The 15,178-nt window shown below is 38.9% G+C and overlaps 16 non-coding genes across 16 annotated transcripts; all 16 read right to left on the bottom strand.

The window, feature by feature from the left end:
• Positions 1–45: 45 nt before the first annotated feature.
• Positions 46–117, bottom strand: Trnag-ucc (transfer RNA glycine (anticodon UCC)). Its single transcript has one exon. It is a non-coding gene; the product is annotated as a tRNA-Gly (tRNA).
• A 3,113-nt stretch (positions 118–3,230) lies between these two features.
• On the bottom strand, positions 3,231–3,302 carry Trnag-ucc (transfer RNA glycine (anticodon UCC)). Its single transcript has one exon. It is a non-coding gene; the product is annotated as a tRNA-Gly (tRNA).
• A 205-nt stretch (positions 3,303–3,507) lies between these two features.
• Positions 3,508–3,579, bottom strand: Trnag-ucc (transfer RNA glycine (anticodon UCC)). The gene has a single exon. It is a non-coding gene; the product is annotated as a tRNA-Gly (tRNA).
• Positions 3,580–3,784: 205 nt separating this feature from the next.
• Positions 3,785–3,856, bottom strand: Trnav-uac (transfer RNA valine (anticodon UAC)). Its single transcript has one exon. It is a non-coding gene; the product is annotated as a tRNA-Val (tRNA).
• A 759-nt stretch (positions 3,857–4,615) lies between these two features.
• On the bottom strand, positions 4,616–4,687 carry Trnag-ucc (transfer RNA glycine (anticodon UCC)). Its single transcript has one exon. It is a non-coding gene; the product is annotated as a tRNA-Gly (tRNA).
• A 205-nt stretch (positions 4,688–4,892) lies between these two features.
• On the bottom strand, positions 4,893–4,964 carry Trnag-ucc (transfer RNA glycine (anticodon UCC)). Its single transcript has one exon. It is a non-coding gene; the product is annotated as a tRNA-Gly (tRNA).
• Positions 4,965–5,447: 483 nt separating this feature from the next.
• Positions 5,448–5,519, bottom strand: Trnag-ucc (transfer RNA glycine (anticodon UCC)). The gene has a single exon. It is a non-coding gene; the product is annotated as a tRNA-Gly (tRNA).
• A 205-nt stretch (positions 5,520–5,724) lies between these two features.
• Trnag-ucc (transfer RNA glycine (anticodon UCC)) lies at positions 5,725–5,796 on the bottom strand. Its single transcript has one exon. It is a non-coding gene; the product is annotated as a tRNA-Gly (tRNA).
• A 760-nt stretch (positions 5,797–6,556) lies between these two features.
• Trnag-ucc (transfer RNA glycine (anticodon UCC)) lies at positions 6,557–6,628 on the bottom strand. Its single transcript has one exon. It is a non-coding gene; the product is annotated as a tRNA-Gly (tRNA).
• A 205-nt stretch (positions 6,629–6,833) lies between these two features.
• Trnar-ucu (transfer RNA arginine (anticodon UCU)) lies at positions 6,834–6,905 on the bottom strand. The gene has a single exon. It is a non-coding gene; the product is annotated as a tRNA-Arg (tRNA).
• Positions 6,906–7,110: 205 nt separating this feature from the next.
• On the bottom strand, positions 7,111–7,182 carry Trnag-ucc (transfer RNA glycine (anticodon UCC)). The gene has a single exon. It is a non-coding gene; the product is annotated as a tRNA-Gly (tRNA).
• Positions 7,183–7,387: 205 nt separating this feature from the next.
• On the bottom strand, positions 7,388–7,459 carry Trnag-ucc (transfer RNA glycine (anticodon UCC)). Its single transcript has one exon. It is a non-coding gene; the product is annotated as a tRNA-Gly (tRNA).
• Positions 7,460–9,060: 1,601 nt separating this feature from the next.
• On the bottom strand, positions 9,061–9,132 carry Trnag-ucc (transfer RNA glycine (anticodon UCC)). Its single transcript has one exon. It is a non-coding gene; the product is annotated as a tRNA-Gly (tRNA).
• Positions 9,133–11,285: 2,153 nt separating this feature from the next.
• Positions 11,286–11,357, bottom strand: Trnag-ucc (transfer RNA glycine (anticodon UCC)). The gene has a single exon. It is a non-coding gene; the product is annotated as a tRNA-Gly (tRNA).
• Positions 11,358–12,394: 1,037 nt separating this feature from the next.
• Positions 12,395–12,466, bottom strand: Trnag-ucc (transfer RNA glycine (anticodon UCC)). Its single transcript has one exon. It is a non-coding gene; the product is annotated as a tRNA-Gly (tRNA).
• Positions 12,467–14,332: 1,866 nt separating this feature from the next.
• Positions 14,333–14,404, bottom strand: Trnag-ucc (transfer RNA glycine (anticodon UCC)). Its single transcript has one exon. It is a non-coding gene; the product is annotated as a tRNA-Gly (tRNA).
• Positions 14,405–15,178: the final 774 nt, after the last annotated feature.

The raw sequence follows: 15,178 nt of genomic DNA, 5'->3' as shown, positions 1-15,178 counted from the left end.
ACGTACTGAATTTGATAGACTAGAACATGTAATCTAGCAGCCAAATGCGTCGGCCGGGAATCGAACCCGGATCTATTGCTTGGAAGGCAACAATGCTAACCTTTACACCACCGACGCTGACAAGATAATTGTTGGAGTTATTGCAGGTAAGGTACTTTCCCGATCAAAGTAAGGACATCTTTCGTATTATATGCATTTCCCTTGTGTCATCACAACTTGAAAGCATTTCCTGGCCAAAACAAGTTGCCCTCCTAATCATCTTCAAAGTAGAAACGACAAGTACTGAATTTAATAGACTAGAACATGTAATCTAGTAGCGAAATGCGTCGGCCGGGAATCGAACCCGGATCTATTGCCTGGATTATTATTATTATTATTATTCATTTATTTATAGTTGACTAAGTATAAATACATATATAGCTAATAAAAGCTAGTTAATGTCAACTTGAAAAGAAAGATTTTAAAATATACAGTATAAATATAAGGCATAAAATATTTTTAGATATATACAATTTTTTAAACATTTGTGGTTGTATAAATTAAGTGAGTGTATAAGCAAATATGAAATTAGCGAGAGTACATCCGCGAGTCATATAAAACCAATTTGTGAGATGTATTTTTTACATAGTCTGCAGGAGCAGTTTGGTACCCACTTTTTAATTTGGGATTTAAAGGATTGCAAGGATGACATTTCTTTGATTCTTACTGGAATTTGTTGCCATATTTTGTAACCGATAAAGGATAAAATTTCTGTACCATAGTAAACTGATTTAGCATTACGGCCAGTAAATTCTCGATTATTTCTTAGATTGTATTTTGGATTATAAACAGGAAAAATATCTTGCATTATTTCTGGAGCCATGTCGTTTTTTATTTTGTACATCTCAGTTGCAAGAGATTGTAGGTTTCGTTGGTGTACCGTAACAGAGCTGTCCTTATGAAGGAGGTCTGTGAAGGAAGAAGAACTGTCGCTATAGACTATCCGCAGTGCTTTTTCATGTATTCGATTAATACGATTGTTTAGAGCTCTGTTGTGAAACATCCAAACTAGAGGGCAGTAATTGAATTGCGAAATTACGAAGGAATTCATTAATAGTTTCTTCTTATTAAAGTTCATAAAAGATGTCATCCTTGTAAGCGCATTTAGTTTCTGACTCGCTTTTGCACAGAGTTTAGACACATGCAGATCAAATTTAAGTTTGTTATCGATAATGACTCCAAGTAGGCGTTCATGAGTGCTGCCTTTTATTACTGAGTTGCCTATCTGTGTACTTAATATTTCATTATCGCTTAAAAGCAAATGACACTTGTCATCATTTGCTTTCATTGCATTATTGTCAAACCATGTAAACACTTTTTCAGAAATGTTTTGAAGTTTAGTAACGACTTCCTTTGAGTCGTTACCGATAACATATGGTGTTGTGTCGTCTGCATAGCTCGCAAATTCAATGTCATTAAAATCAAATTCAACTGAGAAAAGATCGCAGATAAATATGTTAAAAAGTAACGGGCCTAGAATAGATCCTTGCGGCACGCCAAACAATATTTCAAGCCATGAGCTATACGAATTTTTTATCTTTACTCTTTGAAATCTTCCACTCACATAACTCATAATTAGGCGTAGGGAATACATGTCAAATCCATATGCATGAAGTTTTGCGATCAGTAAATCATGTAGGAGACAGTCAAATGCTTTAGATAAATCAGTCAGAAGGGCTCCACATGCTTTACCTTCATCAACAGCCTTTTTCCATTTTTCAAGCATAACAGTGAGACAGTGCTGAGCACTGTAGCCTTTCCTAAATCCACACTGAAACTTACTTAAGTATCGGTTAAAATAATCTTCAATCTGACGATACAGACATCTCTCAAAGATTTTTGAAAGGTTACTAAGAATGCTTATAGGTCTGTAGTTTGATTTGTTAGATCTGTCTTTTTCTTTAAAAAGTGGTGTCACATCTGCCCTTTTCAAAAATTCTGGGTATTTACACAGATCAATTGCAGAGTTAACAGAGAAATGTAAAATTTCTAAATACTGATCTTCGTTTTCCTTAATTATTTTTGTTGGTATATCGGTTTCTTGGCATGCCTTATGAATATTCAAATTTCGTATCTCTCTCCTGATTTCAGCTTTTTCTACATGATTGAAGGAAAAACCAGGATTGTAATCACCAATGTTTTTTTTTATATTCAGTATACTTGGATGGTTTTCATATCGTTTAATAGCCTTCAAAACAGGGTCATCTACGTTTGAGCAAATTACAAGGATTGTGTCAGATATTGTAAGATCCAGATTTTTTACAATATTCGTGAAGAAAGTGTTGAAAATGTTTGCAACCTTTTCATCATCCGATATGATTTCTTCTTTTTCTATCAGTGTTATAATTTGGGTCGATGGTCCTTTATCGGACAAGAAAGGTTTTATAGTTTTCCAAAATGTCTTATTATCGGTAATTTTTTTAACATTTAGATTGTTGTAATAATCATATTTTTCTTTTCGAAATAGTGTGACACAAATATTTCTTTGTTGATTAAAAGCTAATCTATTTTCTTCTGTTCTATTTTTTAAGTATTTATTTCTAAGCCTACTTCTTTTCATAACAGCCTTATGCAGGGTCCTATTCATGAACGGTGATTGGTTTGCTCTTACGTATTTTTTTTTTAATGGCGCAATTTTGTTAAGGACTGATTTTGCACATTCATGAAAGTTTTCTAACTCATCATCTATCTTTTTTTTCGATTTTTCTATATTTTGAAGTCGACATGTTAGCTCATAACAAAAACGTTCATTTGAAAAGTTTTTGTAATTCCTATATTTGATGATATGAGATTTTTGTTTCTGAAAATATATTTTCATTACAGTGATGGCCATTTTATGGAAATCGGAGAGACCTGTTTCCAATGTGCTGGTGTTTTGGAAATAGTTATATCGATTTGTGAGAAAAAGATCAATACACGATGGGTTATCAGGGTTTTTAAAGCATGTGGGGCCCTTCACGAGGCACTTAAGGTTGTAGAGTTCAGCAAATTCTGTCATGCTATTTTCGTTAATTTCCGCATTAAAATCTCCTAATAGTAATATGTTGTCATAATTTGCAGACAAAACATCAAGACCGTTCACAACATGAAAACATTAACTGTCCAAAAAAAATTGCCCTCCTAATCACCTTTAAAGCAGAAACCACACGTACGAAATTTAATAGACTAGAACATGTAATCTAGCGCCCAAATGCGTCGGCCGGGAATCGAACCCGGATCTATTGCTTGGAAGGCAACAATGCTAACCTTTACACCACCGACGCTGACAGGATAATTGTTGGAGTTATTGCAGGTAAGGTACTTTCCCAATCAAAGTAAGGACATCTTTCGTATTATATGCATTTCCCTTGTGTCATCACAACTTGAAAGCATTTCCTGGCCAAAACAAGTTGCCCTCCTAATCATCTTCAAAGTAGAAACGACACGTACTGAATTTAATAGACTAGAACATGTAATCTAGTAGCGAAATGCGTCGGCCGGAAATCGAACCCGGATTTGTTGCTTGGAAGGCAACAATGCTAACCTTTACACCACCGACGCTGACAGGATAATTGTTGGAGTTATTACAGGTAAGGTACTTTCGCGATCAAAATAAGGGCATCTTTCGTATTACATGCATTTATTTTGTGTCTTCACAACATGAAAACATTAACTGTCCAAAAAAAATTGCCCTCCTAATCACCTTTAAAGCAGAAACCACACGTACGAAATTTAATAGACTAGAACATGTAATCTAGCGCCCAAATGCGTCCGCCGGGAATCGAACCCGGATCTATTGCTTGTAAGGCAACAATGCTAACCTTTACACCACCGACGCTGACAGCAGAATTGTTGGAATTATTGCAGGTAAGGTACTTTCGCGATCAAAGAAAGGACATCTTTCGTATTATATGCATTTCCCTTGTGTCTTCACAACTTGAAAAAATTTCCTGGCAAAAACAAGTTGCCCTCCTAATCATCTTCAAAGAAGAAACGACACGTACTGAATTTAATAGACTAGAACATGTAATCTAGTAGCGAAATGCGTCGGCCGGGAATGGAACCCGGATCTATTACTTGGAGGGCAACAATACTAACCTTCACACCACCGACGCTGACAGAAGAATTGTTGGAGTTATTACAGGTAAGGTACTTTCGCGATCAAAATAAGGGCATTTTTAGTATTATAAGCATTTCCCTTGTGTCTTCAAAACTTGAAACCATTAAGTGTCAAAAAAAATTTGTCCTCCTAATCATCTTTTAAGTGGGAACCACAAGAACTGAATTTAATAGACTAGAACATGAAATCTAACAGCCAAATGCGTCGGCCGGGAATCGAACCCGCATCTATTGCTCGGAATGCAACAATACTAACCTTTACACCACCGACGCTGACAGCAGAATTGTTGGAGTTATTGCAGGTAAGGTACTTTCGCGATCAAAGTAAGGACATCTTTCGTATTATATGCATTTCCCTTGTGTCATCACAACTTGAAAGCATTTCCTGGCCAAAACAAGTTGCCCTCCTAATCATCTTCAAAGTAGAAACGACACGTACTGAATTTAATAGACTAGAACATGTAATCTAGTAGCGAAATGCGTCGGCCGGGAATCGAACCCGGATCTATTGCTTGGAAGGCAACAATGCTAACCTTTACACCACCGACGCTGACAGAAGAATTGTTGGAGTTATTACAGGTAAGGTACTTTCGCGATCAAAGTAAGGGCATCTTTAGAATTATATGAATTTCCCTTGTGTCTTCACAACTTGAAAACATTTAGTGTCAAAAAAAATTTGTCCTTCTAATCATCTTTTAAGTAGCAACCACAAAAACTGAATTTAATAGACTAGAACATGAAATCTAACAGCCAAATGCGTCGGCCGAGAATCGAACCCGGATCTATTGCTTGGAAGGCCACAATGCTAACCTTTACACCACCGACGCTGACAGCAGAATTGTTGGAGTTATTGCAGGTAAGGTACTTTCGCAATCAAAGTAAGGACATCTTTCGTATTATATGCATTTCCCTTGTGTCTTCACAGCCTGAAAACATTTCCTGGCAAAAACAAGTTGCCCTTCTAATCATCTTCAAAGTAGAAACGACACGTACTGAATTTAATAGACTAGAACATGTAATCTAGTAGCGAAATGCGTCGGCCGGGAATCGAATCCGGATCTATTGCTTGGAAGGCAACAATACTAACCTTTACACCACCGCCGGTGGCAGCAGAATTGTTGGAGTTATTGCAGGTAAGGTACTTTTGCGATCAAAATAAGGGCATCTTTCGTATTATATGCACTTCCCTTGTGTTTTCACAACTTGAAAACATTAACTGTCCAAACAAAATTTGCCCTCCTAATCACCTTCAAAGTAGAAACGACACGTACTGAATTTAATAGACTAGAACATGTAATCTAGCAGCCAAATGCGTCGGCCGGGAATCGAACCCGGATCTATTGCTTGGAAGGCAACAATGCTAACCTTTACACCACCGACGCTGACAGGTTCATTGTTGGAGTTATTACAGGTAAGGTACTTTCGCGATCAAAATAAGGGCATCTTTCGTATTACATGCATTTATTTTGTGTCTTCACAACATGAAAACATTAACTGTCCAAAAAAATTTGCCCTCCTAATCACCTTCAAAGCAGAAACCACACGTACGGAGTTTAATAGACTAGAACATGTAATCTAGCGGCCAAATGCGTCCGCCGGGAATCGAACCCGGATCTATTGCTTGGAAGGCAACAATGCTAACCTTTACACCACCGACGCTGACAGCAGAATTGTTGGAGTTATTGCAGGTAAGGTACTTTCGCGATCAAAGTAAGGACATCTTTCGTATTATATGCATTTACCTTGTGTCTTCACAACTTGAAAAAATTTCCTGGCAAAAACAAGTTGCCCTCCTAATCATCTTCAAAGTAGAAACGACACGTACTGAATTTAATAGTCTAGAACATGTAATCTAGTAGCGAAATGCGTCGGCCGGGAATGGAACCCGGATCTATTGCTTGGAAGGCAACAATACTAACCTTCACACCACCGACGCTGACAGAAGAATTGTTGGAGTTATTACAGGTAAGGTACTTTGGCGATCAAAATAAGGGCATCTTTCGTATCATATGCACTTCCCTTGTGTTTTCACAACTTGAAAACATTAACTGTCCAAACAGAATTTGCCCTCCTAATCACCTTCAAAGTAGAAACGACACGTACTGAATTTAATAGACTAGAACATGTAATCTAGCAGCCAAATGCGTCGGCCGGGAATCGAACCCGGATCTATTGCTTGGAAGGCAACAATGCTAACCTTCACACCACTGACGCTGACAGGATAATTGTTGGAGTTATTGCAGGTAAGGTACTTTCCCGATCAAAGTAAGGACATCTTTCGTATTATATGCATTTCCCTTGTGTCATCACAACTTGAAAGCATTTCCTGGCCAAAACAAGTTGCCCTCCTAATCATCTTCAAAGTAGAAACGACACGTACTGAATTTAATAGACTAGAACATGTAATCTAGTAGCGAAATGCGTCGGCCGGGAATCGAACCCGGATCTATTGCCTGGAAGGCAACAATGCTAACCTTTACACCACCGACGCTGACAGAAGAATTGTTGGAGTTTTACAGGTAAGGTACTTTCGCGATCAAAATAAGGGCATCTTTAGAATTATACGAATTTCCCTTGTGTCTTCACAACTTGAAAACATTAACTGTCCAAACAAGATTTGCCCTCCTAATCACCTTCAAAGAAGAAACGACATGTACTGAATTTATTAGACTAGAACATGTAATCTAGCAGCCAAATGCGTCGGCCGGGAATCGAACCCGGATCTATTGCTTAGAAGGCAACAATGTTAACCTTTACACCACCGACGCTGACAGGATAATTGTTGGAGTTATTACAGCTAAGATACTTTCGCAATCAAAATAAGGGCATCTTTCGTATTACATGCATTTATTTTGTGTCTTCACAACATGAAAACATTAACTGTCCAAAAAAATTTGCCCTCCTAATCACCTTCAAAGCAGAAACCACACGTACGGAATTTAATAGACTGGAACATGTAATCTAGCGGCCAAATGCGTCCGCCGGGAATCGAACCCGGATCTATTGCTTGGAAGGCAACAATGCTAACCTTTACACCACCGACGCTGACAGCAGAATTGTTGGACTTATTGCAGGTAAGGTACTTTCGCGATCAAAGTAAGGACATCTTTCGTATTATATGCATTTCCCTTGTGTCTTCACAACTTGAAAAAATTTCCTGGCAAAAACAAGTTGCCCTCCTAATCATCTTCAAAGTAGAAACGACACGTACTGAATTTAATAGACTAGAACATGTAATCTAGTAGCGAAATGCGTCGGCCGGGAATGGAACCCGGATCTATTGCTTGGAAGGCAACAATGCTAACCTTTACACCACCGACGCTGACAGCAGAATTGTTGGAGTTATTGCAGGTAAGGTATTTTGGCGATCAAAGTAAGGACATCTTTCATATTATATGCATTTCTCTAATGTCTTTACAACTTGAAAACATTAGCTGGCAAAAACAAGTTGCCCTCCTAATCATCTACAAAGGAGAACGCACACGTACAGAATTTAATAGACTAGAACATCATATCTATCAGCCAAATGCGTCAACTGGGAATCGAGCCCGGATCTATTGCTTGGAAGGCAACAATACTAACCTTTACACCACCGACGCTGACAGCATAATTGTTGGAGTTGTGACAGGTAAGGTACTTTCGCGATCAAAATAAGGGCATCTTTCGTATTATATGCATTTCCCTTGTGTATTCTTAACTTGAAAACATTAAGTGTCAAAAAAAATTTGCCCTCCTAATTATCTTTTATGTAGGAACCACAAGAACTGAATTTAATAGACTAGAACATGAAATCTAGCGGCCAAATGTGTCGGCCAGGAATCGAACCCGGATCTATTGTTTGGAAGCCAACAATGCTAACCTTTACACCACCGACGCTGACAGCAGAATTGTTGGAGTTATGACAGGTAAGGTACTTCCCCGATTAAAATAAGGGCATCTTACGTATTATATGCACTTCCCTTGTGTCTTCACAACTTGAAAACATTAACTGTCCAAACAAAATTTGCCCTCCTAATCATCTTTTAAGTAGGAACCACAAGAACTGAATTTAACAGACTAGAACATGAAATCTAGCAGCCAAATGAGTCGTCCAGGAATCGAAACCGGATCTATTGCTTGGAAGGCAACAATACTAACCTTTACACCACCGACGCTGGCAGCAGAATTGTTGGAGTTATTGCAGGTAAGGTACTTTCGCGATCAAAAAAAGGGCATCTTTCGTATTATATGCACTTCCCTTGTGTCTTCACAACTTGAAAACACTAAGTGTCAAATAAAATTTGTCCTCCTAATCATCTTCAAAGAAGAAACCACACGTACTAAATTTAATAGACTAGAAAATGAAATCTAGCAGCCAAATGCGTCAAATTGGAAGTGAACCAGGATCTATTGCTTGGAAGACAAGAATGCTATCTTTTATCCGTTATCTTCTATCCGACGCTGGCAGCAGAATTGTTGGAGTTATTGCAGGAAAGGTACTTTCGCGATCAAAATAAGGGCATCTTTTGTATTATATGCACTTCCCTTGTGTCTTCACAACTTGAAAACATTCAGTGTCAAATAAAATTTGTCCTCCTAATCTTCTTCAAAGAAGAAACCACACGTTCTGAATTTAAAAGACCAGAAAATGAAATCTAGCAGCCAAATGCGTCAAATTGGAAGTGAACCAGGATCTATTGCTTAGAAGACAAAAATCCTATCTTTTACACCACCGACTCTGACAGCATAATTGTTGGAGTTGTGACAGTTAAGGTACTTTCGCGATCAAAATAAGGGAATCTTTCGCATTATATGCATTTCCCTTGTGTATTCACAACTTGAAAACTTTAAGTGTCAAAAAACATTTGCCCTCCTGATCACTTTCAAAGTAGAAATCACACGTACGGAATTAAATAGACTAGAACATGTAATCTAGCAGCCAAATGCGTCGGCCGGGAATCGAACCCGGATCTATTGCTTGGAAGGCAACAATGCTAACCATTACACCACCGACGCTGACAGCAGAATTGTTGGAGTTATTGCAGGTAAGGTACTTTCGCGATCAAAGTAAGGACATTTTTCGTATTATATGCATTTCCCTTTTGTCTTCACAACTTGAAAACATTTCCTGGCAAAAACAAGTTGCCCTCCTAATCATCTTCAAAGTAGAAACGACACGGACTGAATTTAATAGACTAGAACATGTAATCTAGTAGCGAAATAAGTCGGCCGGGAATCGAACCCGGATCTATTGCTTGGAAGGCAACAATGCTAACCTTTACACCAACGACGCTGACAGAAGAATTGTTGGAGTTATTACAGGTAAGGTACTTTCGCGATCAAAATAAGGGCATCTTTAGTATTATATGCATTTCCCTTGTGTCTTCACAACTTGAAAACATTTTCTGGCAAAAACAAGTTGCCCTCCTAATCATCTTCAAAGGAGAACCCACACGTACACAATTTAATATACTAGAACATCAAATCTAGCAGCCAAATGGGTCGGCCGGAATCGAAACCGGATATATTGCTTGGAAGGCAACAATACTAACCTTTACACCACCGCCGGTGGCAGCAGAATTGTTGGAGTTATTGCAGGTAAGGTACTTTTGCGATCAAAATAAGGGCATCTTTCGTATTATATGCACTTCCCTTGTGTTTTCACAACTTGAAAACATTAACTGCCCAAAGAAAATTTGCCCTCCTAATCACCTTCAAAGTAGAAACGACACGTACTGAATTTAATAGACTAGAACATGTAGTCTAGCAGCCAAATGCGTCGGCCGAGAATCGAACCCGGATCTATTGCTTGGAAGGCAACAATGCTAACCTTTACACCACTGACGCTGACAGGATGATTGTTGCAGTTATTACAGGTAAGGTACTTTCGCGATCAAAATAAGGATATCTTTCGTATTACATGCATTTCTTTTGTGTCTTCACAACTTGAAAACACTAAGTGTCAAATAAAATTTGTCCTCCTAATCATCTTCAAAAAAGAAACCACACGTACTAAATTTAATAGACTAGAAAATGAAATCTAGCGGCCAAATGCGTCAAATTGGAAGTGAACCAGGATCTATTGCTTGGAAGACAAGAATGCTATCTTTTATCCGTTATCTTCAATCCGACGCTGGCAGCAGAATTGTTAGAGTTATTGCAGGTAAGGTACTTTCGCGATCAAAATAAGGGCATCTTTCGTATTATATGAACTTCCCTTGTGTCTTCACAACTTGAAAACATTAAGTGTCAAATAAAATTTGTCCTCCTAATCTTCTTCAAAGAAGAAACCACACGTACTGAATTTCTTAGTCTAGAACATGAAATCTAGCAGCCAAATGCGTCAAATTGGAAGTGAACCAGGATCTATAGCTTGGAAGACAAAAATGCTAACATTTACACCACCGACGCTGACAGCAGAATTGTTGGAGTTATTGCAGGTAAGGTACTTTCGCGATCAAAGTAAAGGCATCTTTCGCATTACATGCGTTTCCCTAGTGTCTTCAAAACTTGAAACTATTAGCGTTCCAAAACATTTGCCCTCCTAATCATCTTCAAATTAGAAACCACAAGTACTAAATTTAATAGTCTAGAACATGAAATCTATCAGCCAAATGCGTCGGCCGGGAAGCGAACCCGGATCTACTGCTAGAAAGGCAACAATGCTACCTTTTACACCACCGACGCTGACAGCAGAATTGTTGGATTTATTGCAGGTAAGGTACTTTCGCGATCAAAATAAGGGCATATTTCGTATTGTATGCAGTTCCTTTGTGTCTTCACAACTTGAAAGAATTAGCGCTCCAAAAACATTTGCCCTCCTAATCATCTTCAAAGCATAAACCACACGTACTGAATTTAATAGTCCAGAACATGAAGTCTATCATCCAAATGCGTCGGCCGGGAATCGAACCCGGATCTATTGCTTGAAAATCAACAATTCTAACCTTTACACCACCGACGCTAACAGCAGAATTGTTGGATTTGTTACAGATAAGGTACTTTTGCTATCAAAATAAGGGCATCTTTCGTGTTTTATGCATTTCCTTTGTGACTTCACAACTTGAAAGATTTAGCGCTCCAAAAACATTTGCCCTCCTAATCATCTTCAAAGCATAAACCACACGTACTGAATTTAATAGACTACAACATGTAATCTAGCAGCTAAATGCGTCGGCCAGGAATCGAACCCGGATCTATTGCTTGGAAGGCAACAATGCTAACCGTTACACCACCGACGCTCACAGCAGAATTGTTAGAGTTATTGCAGGTAAGGTACATCCGCGATCAAAACCAGGGCATTTTTCGTACTATATGCATTTCCTTTGTGTCTTCACAACTTGAAAGAATTAGCGCTCCAAAAACATTTGCCCTCCTAATCATCTTCAAAGCATAAACCACACGTACTGAATTTAATAGTCTAGAACATGAAGTCTATCAGCCAGATGCGTCGGCCGGGAATCGAACCCGGATCTATTGCTTGAAAAGCAACAATTCTAACCTTTACACCACCGACGCTGACAGCAGAATTGTTGGAGTTATTGCAGGTAAGGTATTTTCGCGATCAAAGTAAGGACATCTTCCATATTATATGCATTTCTCTAATGTCTTCACAACTTGAAAACATTAGCTGGCAAAAACAAGTTGCCCTCCTAATCATCTACAAAGGAGAACGCACACGTACAGAATTTATTAGACTAGAACATCATATCTATCAGCCAAATGCGTCAACTAGGAATCGAGCCCGGATCTATTGCTTGGAAGGCAACAATACTAACCTTTACACCACCGACGCTGACAGCAGAATTGTTGGAGTTATGACAGGTAAGGTACTTTCGCGATCAAAATAAGGGCATCTTACGTATTATATGCACTTCCCTTGTGTCTTCATAACTTGAAAACATTAACTGTCCAAACAAAATTTGCCCTCCTAGTCATATTTTAAGTAGGAACCTCAAGAACTGAATTTAACAGGCTAGAACATGTAATCTAGCAGCCAAATGCGTCGGCCAGGAATCGAACTCGAATCTATTGCCTGGAAGGCAACAATGCTAACCTTTACACCAGCCATGCTGACAGCAGAATGGTTAGAGTTATTGCAGGTAAGGTACATTCGCGATCAAATTGAGGGCATTTTTCGTACTATATGCATTTCCCTTGTGTCTTCACAACTTGAAAGAATTAGCGCTCCAAAAACATTTGCCCTCCTAATCATCTTCAAAGCATAAACCACACGTACTGAATTTAATAGACTACAACATGTAATCTAGCAGCTAAATGCGTCGGCCAGGAATCGAACCCGGATCTATTGCTTGGAAGGCAACAATGCTAACCGTTACACCACCGACGCTGTCAGCAGAATTGTTAGAGTTATTGCAGGTAAGGTACATTCGCGATCAAAACCAGGGCATTTTTCGTACTATATGCATTTCCTTTGTGTCTTCACAACTTGAAAGAATTAGCGCTCCAAAAACATTTGCCCTCCTAATCATCTTCAAAGCATAAACCACACGTACTGAATTTAATAGTCTAGAACATGAAGTCTATCAGCCAAATGCGTCGGCCGGGAATCGAACCCGGATCTATTGCTTGAAAAGCGGCAATTCTAACCTTTACACCACCGACGCTAACAGCAGAATTTTTGAATTTGTTACAGATAAGGTACTTTCGCGATCAAAATAAGGGCATCTTTCGTATTGTATGCAATTCCCTTGTGTCTTCACAATTTGAAAACCTTAACTGGCAAAAACAAGTTGCCCTCCTAATCTTCTTCAGAGTAGAAACCAGACGTTCCGAATTTAATAGACTAGAACATGTAATCTACCAGCCAAATGCGTATGCCGAGAATCGAACCCGGATCTATTGCTTGGAAGGCAACAATGCTAACCTTTACACCACCGACGCTGACAGCAGAATTGTTGGAGTTATTGCACGTAATGTACTTTCGCGATCAAAGTAAGGACATCTCTTGTATTATATGCATTTCCCTTGTGTTTTCACAACTTGAAAACATTTCCTGGAAAAAACAAGTCGCCCTCCTAATCATCTTCAAAGTAGAAACAACACGTACTGAATTTAGTAGACTAGAACATGAAATCTAGCAGCCAAATGCGTCAAATTGGAAGTGAACCAGGATCTATAGCTTGGAAGACAAAAATGCTAACTTTTACACCACTGAAGCTGACAGCAGAATTGTTGGAGTTATTGCAGGTAAGGTACTTTCGCGATCAAAGTAAGGGCATCTTTCGCATTACATGCGTTTCCCTAGTGTCTTCAAAACTTGAAACTATTAGCGTTCCAAAACATTTGCCCTCCTAATCATCTTCAAATAAGAAACCACACGTACTAAATTTAATAGTCTAGAACATGAAATCTATCAGCCAAATGCGTCGGCCGGGAAGCGAACCCGGATCTACTGCTAGAAAGGCAACAATGCTACCTTTTACACCACCGACGCTGACAGCAGAATTGTTGGATTTATTGCAGGTAAGGTACTTTCGCCATCAAAATAAGGACATCTTTCGTATTGTATGCATTTCCCTTGCGTCTTCACAACTTGAAAACATTAACTGGCAAAAACAAGTTGCCCTCCTAATCATCTTCAAAGTAGAAACCACACGTACTGAATTTAATAGACTAGAACATGTAATCTAGCAGCTAAATGCGTCGGCCAGGAATCGAACCCGGATCTATTGCTTGAAAAGCAACAATTCTAACCTTTACACCACCGACGCTAACAGCAGAATTGTTGGATTTGTTACAGATAAGGTACTTTCGCGATCAAAATAAGGGCATCTTTCGTATTGTATGCAGTTCCTTTGTGTCTTCACAACTTGAAAGAATTAGCGCTCCAAAATAATTTGCCCTCCTAATCATCTTCAAAGCATAAACCACACGTACTGAATTTAATAGTCCAGAACATTAAGTCTATCATCAAAATGCGTCGGCCAGGAATCGAACCCGGATCTATTGCTTGAAAAGCAACAAATCTAACCTTTACACCACCGACGCTAACAGCAGAATTGTTGGATTTGTTACAGATAAGGTACTTTTGCTATCAAAATAAGGTCATTTTTCGTACTATATGCATTTCCTTTGTGACTTCACAACTTGAAAGATTTAGCGCTCCAAAAACATTTGCCCTCCTAATCATCTTCAAAGCATAAACCACACGTACTGAATTTAATAGACTACAACATGTAATCTAGCAGCTAAATGCGTCGGCCAGGAATCGAACCCGGATCTATTGCTTGGAAGGCAACAATGCTAACCGTTACACCACCGACGCTGTCAGCAGAATTGTTAGAGTTATTGCAGGTAAGGTACATTCGCGATAAAAACCAGGGCATTTTTCGTACTATATGCATTTCCTTTGTGTCTTCACAACTTGAAAGAATTAGCGCTCCAAAAACATTTGCCCTCCTAGTCATCTTCAAAGCATAAACCACACGTACTGAATTTAATAGTCTAGAACATGAAGTCTATCAGCCAAATGCGTCGGCCGGGAATCGAACCCGGATCTATTGCTTGAAAAGCAACAATTCTAACCTTTACACCACCGACGCTAACAGCAGAATTTTTGAATTTGTTACAGATAAGGTACTTTCGCGATCAAAATAAGGGCATCTTTCGTATTGTATGCAATTCCCTTGTGTCTTCACAATTTGAAAACCTTAACTGGCAAAAACAAGTTGCCCTCCTAATCTTCTTCAGAGTAGAAACCAGACGTTCCGAATTTAATAGACTAGAACATGTAATCTACCAGCCAAATGCGTATGCCGAGAATCGAACCCGGATCTATTGCTTGGAAGGCAACAATGCTAACCTTTACACCACCGACGCTGACAGCAGAATTGTTGGAGTTATTGCACGTAAGGTACTTTCGCGATCAAAGTAAGGACATCTCTTGTATTATATGCATTTCCCTTGTGTTTTCACAACTTGAAAACATTTCCTGGAAAAAACAAGTTGCCCTCCTAATCATCTTCAAAGTAGAAACAACACGTACTGAATTTAGTAGACTAGAACATGAAATCTAGCAGCCAAATGCGTCAAATTGGAA

Source organism: Hydractinia symbiolongicarpus, chromosome 2 (genome assembly GCF_029227915.1).
Source record: "Hydractinia symbiolongicarpus strain clone_291-10 chromosome 2, HSymV2.1, whole genome shotgun sequence".
Lineage (NCBI taxonomy): Eukaryota > Metazoa > Cnidaria > Hydrozoa > Anthoathecata > Hydractiniidae > Hydractinia > Hydractinia symbiolongicarpus.
The sequence above is the reverse complement of the archived record's forward strand: the minus strand, read 5'-3'. Positions and strand labels throughout refer to the sequence as shown.